The following is a 14,570-nucleotide window of genomic DNA, read 5'->3' as shown; positions in this document are numbered from 1 at the left end:
GCATCCGGTACCTTCCAGCGGCTGATGGAATGCTGCCTCGGACACAAGAACTTCGAGACCGTCCTCCTGTACCTAGATGATGTGATCGTCTACTCAAAGACTTACGAACAACACTTAATAGACCTGGCAGAAGTGTTCGAAGCCTTATCCAGGTATGGCATGAAAGTCAAGCCATCCAAATGTCACCTTCTCAAGCCAAAGGTACAGTACCTGGGACACATCGTGAGTTCGGAGGGAGTAGCACCAGATCCCGAGAAAATAAGCGCCATAAGGGATTGGCCAAGACCTACCAGCGCAAAAGAAGTGAGACAATTCCTGGGATTGGTGGGTTACTATCGCAGATTTATAAAAGGATTTACCAAGTTGGCAGCACCCTTGCAAGACACCTTGGTAGGGCAGACGAAGAAACCTTCAAACCGAAACCCTCCTTTTCAGTGGAACGACGAAAGGGAAGACTCCTTTGAACAACTAAAGAAGGCACTAACCGGAGAAGAGGTTCTGGCATACCCAGATTACCATCAACCTTTCATCCTCTACACCGATGCCAGTAATGTGGGACTAGGAGCGGTGCTGTCACAAAAGCAAGAAGGTCGGGAGAAAGTCATCGCCTTTGCAAGTAGAAAGCTCCGGCCTACTGAAAGAAATTCAGAAAATTACAGCTCCTTCAAATTGGAACTACTGGCAGTAGTTTGGGCTGTGACGGAGCGTTTCAAACACTATCTGGCCGCTGCAGAATTTATTGTCTATACTGACAACAATCCGTTGACCCACCTGGACACAGCCAAATTAGGTGCGTTAGAACAGCGATGGATAGCCCGGTTATCTAATTACAACTTCATAATCAAGTATCGAGCAGGTCGCAAGAATGGAAATGCCGATGCCCTATCCCGGATGCCACACTTGAGAGATGTAGAAGAGGAAACGGGGGAGCTTGAAGAAATTGAACTACCAGCCTTCCATCGTCCCAATGCAAAACATCATCAGTCAAGTACCTATCAGAAACAACAAGAGGTGAATTTTAATCCGTTAGCACACCATAGATGGGCTGACACCCAAGACAGCAATCCGGCTGTGAAGTTGGTGAAGGAACTGTTGACTGAGCAAAGTGCATATCCCGATGAGGATGCCCCAGAAGAGACGCATCAACTCTGGAAAGAGAGAGGCAAAATGTTCCTGTATCAAGGGAAGCTCTGTAGAAGATACACCAATCCGAAAACACATGAATTGGTTTGGCAGATTATTGTGCCTAAACAAGATGTGAAGATGGTCCTCGAAGCTTACCATAATGGTGCTGGTCACTTCGGTTGGAAAAAGTTAGAAGTACTTCTAAGAGAAAGATTTTATTGGGTCGGGATGAGAAAATCAATCGAACAGTGGTGCAGAAATTGTGGCCCGTGCAACCTCAGAAGAAACGATCAAAAGAACCAAAGAGCACCACTGCAGCCCATAATCACCAAACAACCACTTGAACTTGTAGCCATGGACCACGTGAAGTTGACACCAAGCCGGTCCGGCTATGTCTATGCCTTGACCATCGTGGACCATTATTCACGTTTCTTGGTAGTAGTACCCGTAAAAGATCTGACAGCAAAAACAGCAGCCAAAGCGTTCCAAACGTACTTTTGTAGACCCCATGGATATCCGGAACAGGTTCTCACCGACCAAGGTACAGCCTTTGAATCAGAGATCTTCAGAGAATTCTGTAATATGTATGGTTGCAAAAAGATCCGGAGGACGGCCTATCATCCACAAACAAACGGCTTATGCGAGAAGATGAACCATATTGTAATAGACCTACTAAAGACTTTTCCTGAGACAGAAAGGAATCAATGGCCAGAGAAATTGCCTGACTTGGTGGATCTGTATAATCATGTCCCGGTGAGCTCCACCAACTGCACCCCAGCTTACCTTATGCGTGCAAGACCCGGCCAATTACCAATCGATCTAGAAATGGGAATTCTGAAACCAGACGCAGAAGTTCAAGACTCCAATTGGGATATCATACGGCAAAAGCAGTATCGCCAAGTGCAAGAGAGTGTGGAAAGAAGCCTTCAGCAAACTAGAGAAAGACAAGAGCGAACTTTCAACCAGAATGCTCTAGCGACCCCATTAAGACCGGGTGACTAAGTGCTCAAGAGAAATCGTCGAACCAATAAACTGGACAATCAGTGGGAAGCCGTACCCTACACAGTTTTACCAACAAGAGTGGATAATCCTAAAATGTGTCTCATTAGCAAAAACGGAGGCTTAACATCTGTACTAGTGTCAAGAGACAATCTTAAATTATGTCCGGAAGCATTGAAAGAGCCAGACGTTGTCCAGCCAGAACCAGAAGTTATTCAACCCATACAGGTTCAACCAGTAAAGGAAAAAGAAGAGGAAGTGTATCACACCTGTATAGGAGACTTTCCCAAAACCCTACTAACATACCATGGTGCAGTAGTGGTTCCCATGGTGGCCTTTTACCCAACACCGAACCCAATACCAGAAGTCCCAAGACAGGAAGAGGCTGACCCCGTACTACAGGAGGTTCCAGGCCAGGAAGAACAGATTCCTGGTCAGAGTAATCCCATTCACGGTGGACTTGCCAACTCCATAGTCGTGGAATTATCTTTAGCAGAGCGGGCAGATACTACATCCGCAGTAGACAGTAGTACACCACATGAAGAGACACCGCTATTACGTAGATCACAGCGTAGTACCCAGGGTCAATTACCGGCCAGGTATGCAGATTACCAACTATAAAGCTCATAATGTGAATTGTATATATGTTATGCCGTATATAGTTAAACAGAAAATGTAGTATAGTCATTGTTATCAGTCTGCAACGTTTAAGCCCAGTGCCTACAGAGACTTGTCTGTATGAACTTATTGCATATTCTTGAACTTTTTATCAGCCCGGAGGCACTAAATCAAAGCTCCGGAAAGACTGCTTTTTGAACTTTGCTTTTTGCTCTTTTTGAACTTTCTTTAGACTTTATATTGATAACTCAGTTGGAAAAATGGAACTAAATTCCTGGACACTAAGTACAGTGCCTTTCCTAATACCTTCAAGGATAGAACTGTATTAATGGACGCTATTTGAAGTGACTTTTTACAGAACTCTATTTTTGTTTCCTTGAGTGGTTTTTGTAACTTTTCATTTTTAAGACTCTGTACATATTAATTGTTATTTCAAAAGGTTATTGTCCCACAGTCCCGGAGTACTGTTCTTAACTAAGGGGGAATGTGGCACCCCTAGGGTATTTGCCACAAAAATAGTTACTGACAGTAAGTACAAATACTAAAATAGCAAGACTGCACTACCACCTCCGGCCAGAAGGGGGAGCTCCAGAGACTCCCCTTGATCCATTCTGGTCTGAGAGAAGAAATGGCAGTTGGGCTAAGGAGCTGAAAGTGAGAAGTCATACAGTTGAATCTCTAACAGCCCTGTGACTGTTACCAGGCCTAAATCACCGGCCTGAGGAGAAGAGGGATAGAGAAAAAGGACATTGTGAGAACCGGGTAGCATTAATCACTACCCAGAACAGGCGCAAAGACGGATACCGGATCCGTGGCTGTATTCATTATATATAATACAGCAACCGGAAAAACGTGAGGTGATATCAGCTTCACTAGGGCCGGACGCAGCAACAGACACAGAGTTCAGCGGTACTCCCAGAGGGGGTAAACCGATAAACCCGGAGGGGACAGATTGGGCCGGCAGCCAGTTCACATACAGCAGCAGGGCCACACAGAAATTGCGCACAATAAGAGGCGAAGACCCCGGCAGGGTCAAAGTAACTCAGAGTTCCCATACAGACTCCGGTGACAGGACTGGTTGTAAATCCTTTTATGTTAAAGTAAACTGGTTAAACGTTTCAGTGCCTCAGTCTTTCATTTGGACAATAGCCATCTATCCAGGATCGGGATCGTCACCGCTGGGAGAACCTGCTGCTGATCAAGTAAGTGCCTGTCCCCTCATGATACCCCTTACACTGTGCATTGCCTGAGGCCACAGCACCGGGTCAAGCCACCCGTGACATCCCCCTCAAGAGACAGACTCCATTGGTCCGGTGCTGGGTATCCCGGTCTCCTGGGCATCACAATATGGTTGGGGTTAGGGGTGTGTTGGGGTTAGGGTTGGAGTTAGAATTGGGGGTTTCCACTGTTTAGGCACATCAGGGGCTCTGCAAACGTGACATGGCGTCTGATCTCAATTCCAGCCAATTTTGCATTGAAAAGTCAAACGGCGCGCCTTCCCTTCCGAGCTCTGCCATGCGCCCAAACAGTGGTTTACCCCCACATATGGGGTAATAATAATAATAATAATCTTTATTTATATAGCGCCAAGATATTCTGCAGCGCTTTACAGTTTAACAGCTTCAATCACAACAGTCATAAGTGACAATGTTAACAATACAATAATTAAAGCAACACAAAATGACCCTGTTCGTGAGAGCTTACAATCTACGGCGTACTCAGGACAAATTGCACAACTTTTAAGGTCCAACTTCTCCAGTTACCCTTAGTAAAGTAAAACAAATTGGATCTGAAGTAATTTTTTTTTTTGTGGAAAAAAAAGTAAAATGTTCATTTTTTTTTTTTAAACATTCCAAAAATTCCTGTGAAGCACCTGAAGGGTTAATAAACTTTTTGAATGTGGTTTTGAGTACCTTGAGGGGTGCAGTTTTTAGAATGGTGTCACTTTTGAACATTTTCTGTCATATTGGCCCCTCAAAGTCACTTCAAGTGTGAGATGGTCCCTAAAATAATGATTTTGTTGTAAAAATGAGAAATCGCTGGTCAACTTTTAACCCTTATAACGTCCTAACAAAAAAAATTATGTTTCCAAAATTGTGCAGATGTAAAGCAGACATGAAACAGGGGTGGAGGGCACCATCAGTAATAACAACAAAATCTGGTAATGGGGGATCTACCCAAGGTATGTCAGTATTAAATGCGACAAAAGAGGAAAAGAGACAAATGCGGAGTATATAATTTTAGAAATAATTTATTAGAGTCCAAAAAACAACACATACCACAAAAACAATTACATAAAAACATTAACATTAAAAGCAGTAAATCGACAACCCCCCAAAAAAAGAGAGAGGTGAAACCCCCTGGGAACTGGACAAATAGGCCAAGTGCCAATGATAAAGGTATTGCACTATTACAATGAGTATATACAGCTATCAATAAGGATCTTAGGACATGATTGCATGCGGAAAAAGAATATTTTTTCAATAATGCAAAAACAAGCTGCAATTATGATATGTACACTGAATACATGTTATCAATATTTATATAAAGAAAACCCCGCTGTCAGTACTGTGGGGGATAAAGATTGCCAATACAAAACAATAAGACATTATAGGAAGGGCATATTTGAAGTTTATAAATAATACAAAACAAATGGAGTAATCTCGTATGACCAGCCAAACTACACAAGGGAAATAGCAGCTACAGTATGTTAGTAGATATACAGGCCTGTAGTACGCAGCGGGCTGCAGATGTAATATGCATAATAATCAATAAACATGCTTATGTACAAAATGAAATATCTCTGCCTGAAAGCGTGTACATACCCGGTACAGATAGATATGTTATTTTACAAATATGGTGGGGGGTTAATAGATTATTCAGACAGGGTAAAGTAACATAGTAACATAGTTAGTAAGGCCGAAAAAAGACATTTGTCCATCCAGTTCAGCCTATATTCCATCATAATAAATACCCAGATCTACGTCCTTCTACAGAACCTAATAATTGTATGATACAATATTGTTCTGCTCCAGGAAGACATCCAGGCCTCTCTTGAACCCCTCGACTGAGTTCGCCATCACCACCTCCTCAGGCAAGCAATTCCAGATTCTCACTGCCCTAACAGTAAAGAATCCTCTTCTATGTTGGTGGAAAAACCTTCTCTCCTCCAGACGCAAAGAATGCCCCCTTGTGCCCGTCACCTTCCTTGGTATAAACAGATCCTCAGCGAGATATTTGTATTGTCCCCTTATATACTTATACATGGTTATTAGATCGCCCCTCAGTCGTCTTTTTTCTAGACTAAATAATCCTAATTTCGCTAATCTATCTGGGTATTGTAGTTCTCCCATCCCCTTTATTAATTTTGTTGCCCTCCTTTGTACTCTCTCTAGTTCCATTATATCCTTCCTGAGCACCGGTGCCCAAAACTGGACACAGTACTCCATGTGCGGTCTAACTAGGGATTTGTACAGAGGCAGTATAATGCTCTCATCATGTGTATCCAGACCTCTTTTAATGCACCCCATGATCCTGTTTGCCTTGGCAGCTGCTGCCTGGCACTGGCTGCTCCAGGAAAGTTTATCATTAACTAGGATCCCCAAGTCCTTCTCCCTGTCAGATTTACCCAGTGGTTTCCCGTTCAGTGTGTAATGGTGATATTGATTCCCTCTTCCCATGTGTATAACCTTACATTTATCATTGTTAAACCTCATCTGCCACCTTTCAGCCCAAGTTTCCAACTTATCCAGATCCATCTGTAGCAGAATACTATCTTCTCTTGTATTAACTGCTTTACATAGTTTTGTATCATCTGCAAATATCGATATTTTACTGTGTAAACCTTCTACCAGATCATTAATGAATATGTTGAAGAGAACAGGTCCCAATACTGACCCCTGCGGTACCCCACTGGTCACAGCGACCCAGTTAGAGACTATACCATTTATAACCACCCTCTGCTTTCTATCACTAAGCCAGTTACTAACCCATTTACACACATTTTCCCCCAAGTAAATACATATATGCAGCCGTGTCGCACATGAAATTACCTATGTTGTCAGTATATGAGCAGATGTCTGACACCAGAGCTCAAAGATCAAGCTGCATGCACATGGAGGAAAGTATATACGACATGTGGTCATGTAGATAAAAAGCATGCACCAGCCAGATCTATCTATCAGCTCAAATAGCCACAATACATATCTCATCCATCAAGCTCAGGAATGTGCACGTGAATAAAAAGCATGAACCAACCAGATCTACCTATCAGTTTCAATACCCGCAGTATAAGTCTTATCGATCATGCCCAGAAGTGTGCAAACCCAATCAGAGGTCCGAAGGGGTCAAAGACCCGACGCATGTCGCCACAGCAGTGGCTTTATCAGGGGTAAAAAATCAACCTTATATACAATACGCGAACTGACAGGATCCCAAGCAGCTGTGAAAACGTGTGGAAGGAGTAAACCGGAAATGATGCTATGCCGGAAATTGGGTAAGGTGTACAAGCATCAGGCCGGATATAGCAAGATGGCCGTTAAAGGTTACACGGCGCATGCGTAAATGACACTCAACCGAAAACGTGTGGAAGGAGTAATCCGGAGATGATGCTACGCCGGAAGTGAACTAAGGTGTACAAGCATCAAACCGGGTGTAGCAAGATGGCGGTTAAAGATTACACGGCACATGCGCAAATAACACTCAATCGGAAATGGTGAGAATCTAATAGAATGGTAAGAGGTGGTTACGCCCACAAGAGGCAGAGCGAGCAGTGTTGGAATACATGACGCGCAAGCGCCGATAGAAGAATACTACCCAGGCGCTGGGAGATGCCCCATGCCTAGAATACACTTAATAGGTTGCCTATAGCAACAGTTAGTAAAATCACAACAAAGTCGTCGGATAAGAGTGGTATCTGGACAAACGAATGCATCAAGGATGTTCACTATAACATAAATATTATTAATATTTATTTTAACCCAGTTGCCAACCGGTTATGTAATTGTAAGAATTTAGACATCCCTGCACAGATGGAGATCTCATACATATCAGATTGTACTGTACTCAAAGTGATACAGGATGGTATATCTCATACTATGCAGTTTTTGGGCGCTGGGAAATATCACATACCAGATGTTAGAATACCCTAAAAAGGTTGCCTATAGCAACAGTTAGTAGAATCACAAGATCATCGGATAAGCTTGGTATCTGAACGAATAAGTGCATCAGAGATGTTACCTATAAAAATATTTAGACGCAACTGCCAATAGATTGTGTAGTTATAAAAATTTGAACACCCCTGCATAGATGAAAGTATCACATGTACCAGATTGTACCCAAAATACTATCAGACAGTATATATCATACTGTGCAGTTTTTTGGGTAATTCAACAAGAGTGCTTATAAAAGCACAAGGACACAGATGTCCGAGCACATACCAGCAGTATGAGTAGAGATGATCACGAAGTATTAAACGCAAACGACGGTGAATATGAACATGTACAAAACCTAATAATCGTCTAAACACCCCTATACCATAAATAACCAGGCCTAGGTACCCCAGATATGTTGTCATAGTCCCAGATTCAAAGGCGATTATTGTGCGGAACCAATACTAAGCGGGAGGAGCAGCCAGAGCATACATTGCTGAAAAGCGTATCTACAGTAGCTTGATTAAGGTATCCCCATAATTAGGGTAAGCTATATATATATTATATATATATATATACATACAGTGGGGCAAAAAAGGGGCAAAAAAGTATTTAGTCAGTCAGCAATAGTGCAAGTTCCACCACTTAAAAAGATGAGAGGCGTCTGTAATTTACATCATAGGTAGACCTCAACTATGGGAAACAAACTGAGAAAAAAAAAATCCAGAAAATCACATTGTCTGTTTTTTTTTAACATTTTATTTGCATATTATGGTGGAAAATAAGTATTTGGTCAGAAACAAACAATCAAGATTTCTGGCTCTCACAGACCTGTAACTTCTTCTTTAAGAGTCTCCTCTTTCCTCCACTCATTACCTGTAGTAATGGCACCTGTTTAAACTTGTTATCAGTATAAAAAGACACCTGTGCACACCCTCAAACAGTCTGACTCCAAACTCCACTATGGTGAAGACCAAAGAGCTGTCAAAGGACACCAGAAACAAAATTGTAGCCCTGCACCAGGCTGGGAAGACTGAACCTGCAATAGCCAACCAGCTTGGAGTGAAGAAATCAACAGTGGGAGCAATAATTAGAAAATGGAAGACATACAAGACCACTGATAATCTCCCTCGATCTGGGGCTCCACGCAAAATCCCACCCCGTGGGGTCAGAATGATCACAAGAACGGTGAGCAAAAATCCCAGAACCACGCGGGGGGACCTAGTGAATGAACTGCAGAGAGCTGGGACCAATGTAACAAGGCCTACCATAAGTAACACACTACGCCACCATGGACTCAGATCCTGCAGTGCCAGACGTGTCCCACTGCTTAAGCCAGTACATGTCCGGGCCCGTCTGAAGTTTGCTAGAGAGCATTTGGATGATCCAGAGGAGTTTTGGGAGAATGTCCTATGGTCTGATGAAACCAAACTGGAACTGTTTGGTAGAAACACAACTTGTCGTGTTTGGAGGAAAAAGAATACTGAGTTGCATCCATCAAACACCATACCTACTGTAAAGCATGGTGGTGGAAACATCATGCTTTGGGGCTGTTTCTCTGCAAAGGGGCCAGGACGACTGATCCGGGTACATGAAAGAATGAATGGGGCCATGTATCGTGAGATTTTGAGTGCAAACCTTCTTCCATCAGCAAGGGCATTGAAGATGAAACGTGGCTGGGTCTTTCAACATGACAATGATCCAAAGCACACCGCCAGGGCAACGAAGGAGTGGCTTCGTAAGAAGCATTTCAAGGTCCTGGAGTGGCCTAGCCAGTCTCCAGGTCTCAACCATATAAAAAACCTTTGGAGGGAGTTGAAAGTCCGTGTTGCCAAGCGAAAAGCCAAAAACATCACTGCTCTAGAGGAGATCTGCATGGAGGAATGGGCCAACATACCAACAACAGTGTGTGGTAACCTTGTGAAGACTTACAGAAAACGTTTGACCTCTGTCATTGCCAACAAAGGATATATTACAAAGTATTGAGATGAAATTTTGTTTCTGACCAAATACTTATTTTCCACCATAATATGCAAATAAAATGTTAAAAAAACAGACAATGTGATTTTCTGGATTTTTTTCTCAGTTTGTCTCCTATAGTTGAGGTCTACCTATGATGTAAATTACAGACGCCTCTCATCTTTTTAAGTGGTGGAACTTGCACTATTGCTGACTGACTAAATACTTTTTTGCCCCACTGTATATAGAACCCTCCCTATGGAATAATGCACAAGGGTGAAGACATCCCATACTGACCCCCAGAAAAAATAATACATTGCAAATGCTGTGCCAGCCTTTGGTGGAATATCAGTACTACCCAAGTCATACACGGATGTTCGAATGCGTGTGGTAAAAAACCTACACACTGGTAAGAGAGCAAATAAATATATATATATATATATTTCCCACTCAATATACAACAAATGTTGAACAATGAGGATATCGAGAACAGCCTCACTTATAGATGACTGACAAGGTATAAAATAGTAATTGAGCGGATAAAAATGGAGCTATAGTCTGATCCACTCACCACAGTAAGAGCGCCAAAAGTAAGGTCCACCGAAGGTGGGGTACCTAGGCCTGGTTATTTATGGTAGAGGGGTGTTTAGACGATTATTAGGTTTTGTACATGTTCATATTCACCATCGTTTGCGTTTAATACTTCGTGATCATCTCTACTCATACTGCTGGTATGTGCTCGGACATCTGTGTCCTTGTGCTTTTATAAGCACTCTTGCACAGTATGATATATACTGTCTGATAGTATTTTGGGTACAATCTGGTACATGTGATACTTTCATCTATGCAGGGGTGTTCAAATTTTTATAACTACACAATCTATTGGCAGTTGCGTCGAAATATTTTTATAGGCAACATCTCTGATGCACTTATTTGTTCAGATACCAAGCTTATCCGACGATCTTGTTGTGATTCTACTAACTGTTGCTATAGGCAACCTTTTTAGGGTATTCTAACATCTGGTATGATATTTCCCAGCGCCCAAAAACTGCATAGTATGAGATATACCATCCTGTATCACTTTGAGTACAGTACAATCTGATATGTATGAGATCTCCATCTGTGCAGGGATGTCTAAATTCTTACAATTACATAACCGGTTGGCAACTTGGTTTAAATAAATATTAATAATATTTATGTTATAGTGAACACCCTTGATGCATTCGTTTGTTCAGATACCACTCTTATCTGACGACTTTGTTGTGATTTTACTAACTGTTGCTATAGGCAACCTATTAAGTGTATTCTAGGCATGGGGCATCTCCCAGCGCCTGGGTAGTATTCTTCTATCGGCGCTTGCGTGTCATGTATTCCAACACTGCTCGCTCTGCCTCTTGTGGGCGTAACCACCTCTTACCATTCTATTAGATTCTCACCATTTCCGGTTGAGTGTTATTTGCGCATGCGCCGTGTAATCTTTAACTGCCATCTTGCTACACCCGGCTTGATGCTCGTACACCTTAGTTCGCTTCCGGCGTAGCATCATCTCCGGATTACTCCTTCCACACGTTTTCGGTTGAATGTCATTTACGCATGCGCCGTGTAACTTTTAATGGCCATCTTGCTATATCCGGCCTGATGCTTGTACACCTTACCCAATTTCCGGCATAGCATCATTTCCGGTTTACTCCTTCCACACGTTTTCACAGCTGCTTGGGATCCTGTCAGTTCGGGTATTGTATATAAGGTTGATTTTTTTACCCCTGATGAAGCCATTGCTGTGGCGACATGCGTCGGGTCTTTGACCCCACTCGGACCTCTGATTGGGTTTGCACACTTCTGGGCATGATCGATGACTTATAGTGCGGCTATTGAAACTGATAGGTAGATCTGGTTGGTGCATGCTTTTTATTCACATGCACATTCCTTAGCTGGATGGATGAGATACAGTGGGGCAAAAAAGTATTTAGTCAGTCAGCAATAGTGCAAGTTCCACCACTTAAAAAGATGAGAGGCGTCTGTAATTTACATCATAGGTAGACCCCAACTATGGGAGACAAACTGAGAAAAAAAAATCCAGAAAATCACATTGTCTGTTTTTTTAACATTTTATTTGCATATTATGGTGGAAAATAAGTATTTGGTCAGAAACAAAATTTCATCTCAATACTTTGTAATATATCCTTTGTTGGCAATGACAGAGGTCAAACGTTTTCTGTAAGTCTTCACAAGGATGCCACACACTGTTGTTGGTATGTTGGCCCATTCCTCCATGCAGATCTCCTCTAGAGCAGTGATGTTTTTGGCTTTTCGCTTGGCAACACGGACTTTCAACTCCCTCCAAAGGTTTTCTATAGGGTTGAGATCTGGAGACTGGCTAGGCCACTCCAGGACCTTGAAATGCTTCTTACGAAGCCACTCCTTCGTTGCCCTGGTGGTGTGCTTTGGATAATTGTCATGTTGAAAGACCCAGCCACGTTTCATCTTCAATGCCCTTGCTGATGGAAGGAGGTTTGCACTCAAAATCTCACGATACATGGCCCCATTCATTCTTTCATGTACCCGGATCAGTCATCCTGGCCCCTTTGCAGAGAAACAGCCCCAAAGCATGATGTTTCCACCACCATGCTTTACAGTAGGTATGGTGTTTGATGGATGCAACTCAGTATTCTTTTTCCTCCAAACACGACTAGTTGTGTTTCTACCAAACAGTTCCAGTTTGGTTTCATCAGACCATAGGACATTCTCCCAAAACTCCTCTGGATCATCCAAATGCTCTCTAGCAAACTTCAGGCGGGCCCGGACATGTACTGGCTTTTGCAGTGGGACACGTCTGGCACTGCAGGATCTGAGTCCATGGTGGCGTAGTGTGTTACTTATGGTAGGCCTTGTTACATTGGTCCCAGCTCTCTGCAGTTCATTCACTAGGTCCCCCCGCGTGGTTCTGGGATTTTTGCTCACCGTTCTTGTGATCATTCTGACCCCACGGGGTGGGATTTTGCGTGGAGCCCCAGATCGAGGGAGATTATCAGTGGTCTTGTATGTCTTCCATTTTCTAATTATTGCTCCCACTGTTGATTTCTTCACTCCAAGCTGGTTGGCTATTGCAGATTCAGTCTTCCCAGCCTGGTGCAGGGCTACAATTTTGTTTCTGGTGTCCTTTGACAGCTCTTTGTTCTTCACCATAGTGGAGTTTGGAGTCAGACTGTTTGAGGGTGTGCACAGGTGTCTTTTTATACTGATAACAAGTTTAAACAGGTGCCATTACTACAGGTAATGAGTGGAGGACAGAGGAGCCTCTTAAAGAAGAAGTTACAGGTCTGTGAGAGCCAGAAATCTTGATTGTTTGTTTCTGACCAAATACTTATTTTCCACCATAATATGCAAAAAAAATGATAAAAAAACAGACAATGTGATTTTCTGGATTTTTTTTCTCAGTTTGTCTCCCATAGTTGAGGTCTACCTATGATGTAAATTACAGACGCCTCTCATCTTTTTAAGTGGTGGAACTTGCACTATTGCTGACTGACTAAATACTTTTTTGCCCCACTGTATGTATTGTGGCTATTTGAGCTGATAGATAGATCTGGCTGGTGCATGCTTTTTATCTACATGACCACATGTCGTATATACTTTCCTCCATGTGCATGCAGCTTGATCTTTGAGCTCTGGTGTCAGACATCTGCTCATATACTGACAACATAGGTAATTTCATGTGCGACATGGCTGCATATATGTATTTACTTTACCCTGTCTGAATAATCTATTAACCCCCCACCATATTTGTAAAATAACATATCTATCTGTACCGGGTATGTACACGCTTTCAGGTAGAGATATTTTGTTTTGTACATAAGCATGTTTATTGATTATTATGCATATTACATCTGCAGCCCGCTGCGTACTACAGGCCTGTATATCTACTAACATACTGTAGCTGCTATTTCCCTTGTGTAGTTTGGCTGGTCATACAAGATTACTCCATTTGTTTTGTATTATTTATAAACTTCAAATATGCCCTTCCTATAATGGAATTGTCTTATTGTTTTGTATTGGGAATCTTTATCCCCCACAGTACTGACAGCGGGGTTTTCTTTATATAAATATTGATAACATGTATTCAGTGTACATATCATAATTGCAGCTTGTTTTTGCATTATTGAAAAAATATTCTTTTTCCGCATACAGTCATGTCCTATGATCCTTATTGATAGCTGTATATACTCATTGTAATAGTGCAATACCTTTATCATTGGCACTTGGCCTATTTGTCCAGTTCCCAGGGGGTTTCACCTCTCTCTTTTTGGGGGGTTGTCGATTTACTGCTTTTAATGTTAATGTTTTTATGTAATTGTTTTTGTGGTATGTTTTGTTTTTTGGACTCTGATAAATTATTTCTAAAATTATATACTCCGCATTTGGGATGTTCCCTAGTTTCTGGTATGTCTCTTTTCCTCTTTTGTCGGATGTAAAGCAGACATGTGGGGAATGTTATTTATTAACTATTTTGTGTGATATGACTAATTTAAGGGCATAAAAACTAAAAGTTTGAAAATTGCGAAATTTTTCTAAATTTTCGCCAAATTTGTTTGTTTTTTTCACAAATAAACGCAAGTCACATTGAAGAAATATTACCACTATGATACAGTACAATATGTCACGAGAAAACATTGTCAGAATCATCAGGATCCGTTGAAACGTTCCAGAGTTATAACCTCA

Source organism: Ranitomeya imitator, chromosome 2, assembly GCF_032444005.1.
Source record: "Ranitomeya imitator isolate aRanImi1 chromosome 2, aRanImi1.pri, whole genome shotgun sequence".
NCBI classification, from domain to species: Eukaryota; Metazoa; Chordata; class Amphibia; order Anura; family Dendrobatidae; genus Ranitomeya; species Ranitomeya imitator.
Note: the sequence above shows the minus strand (reverse complement) of the source record.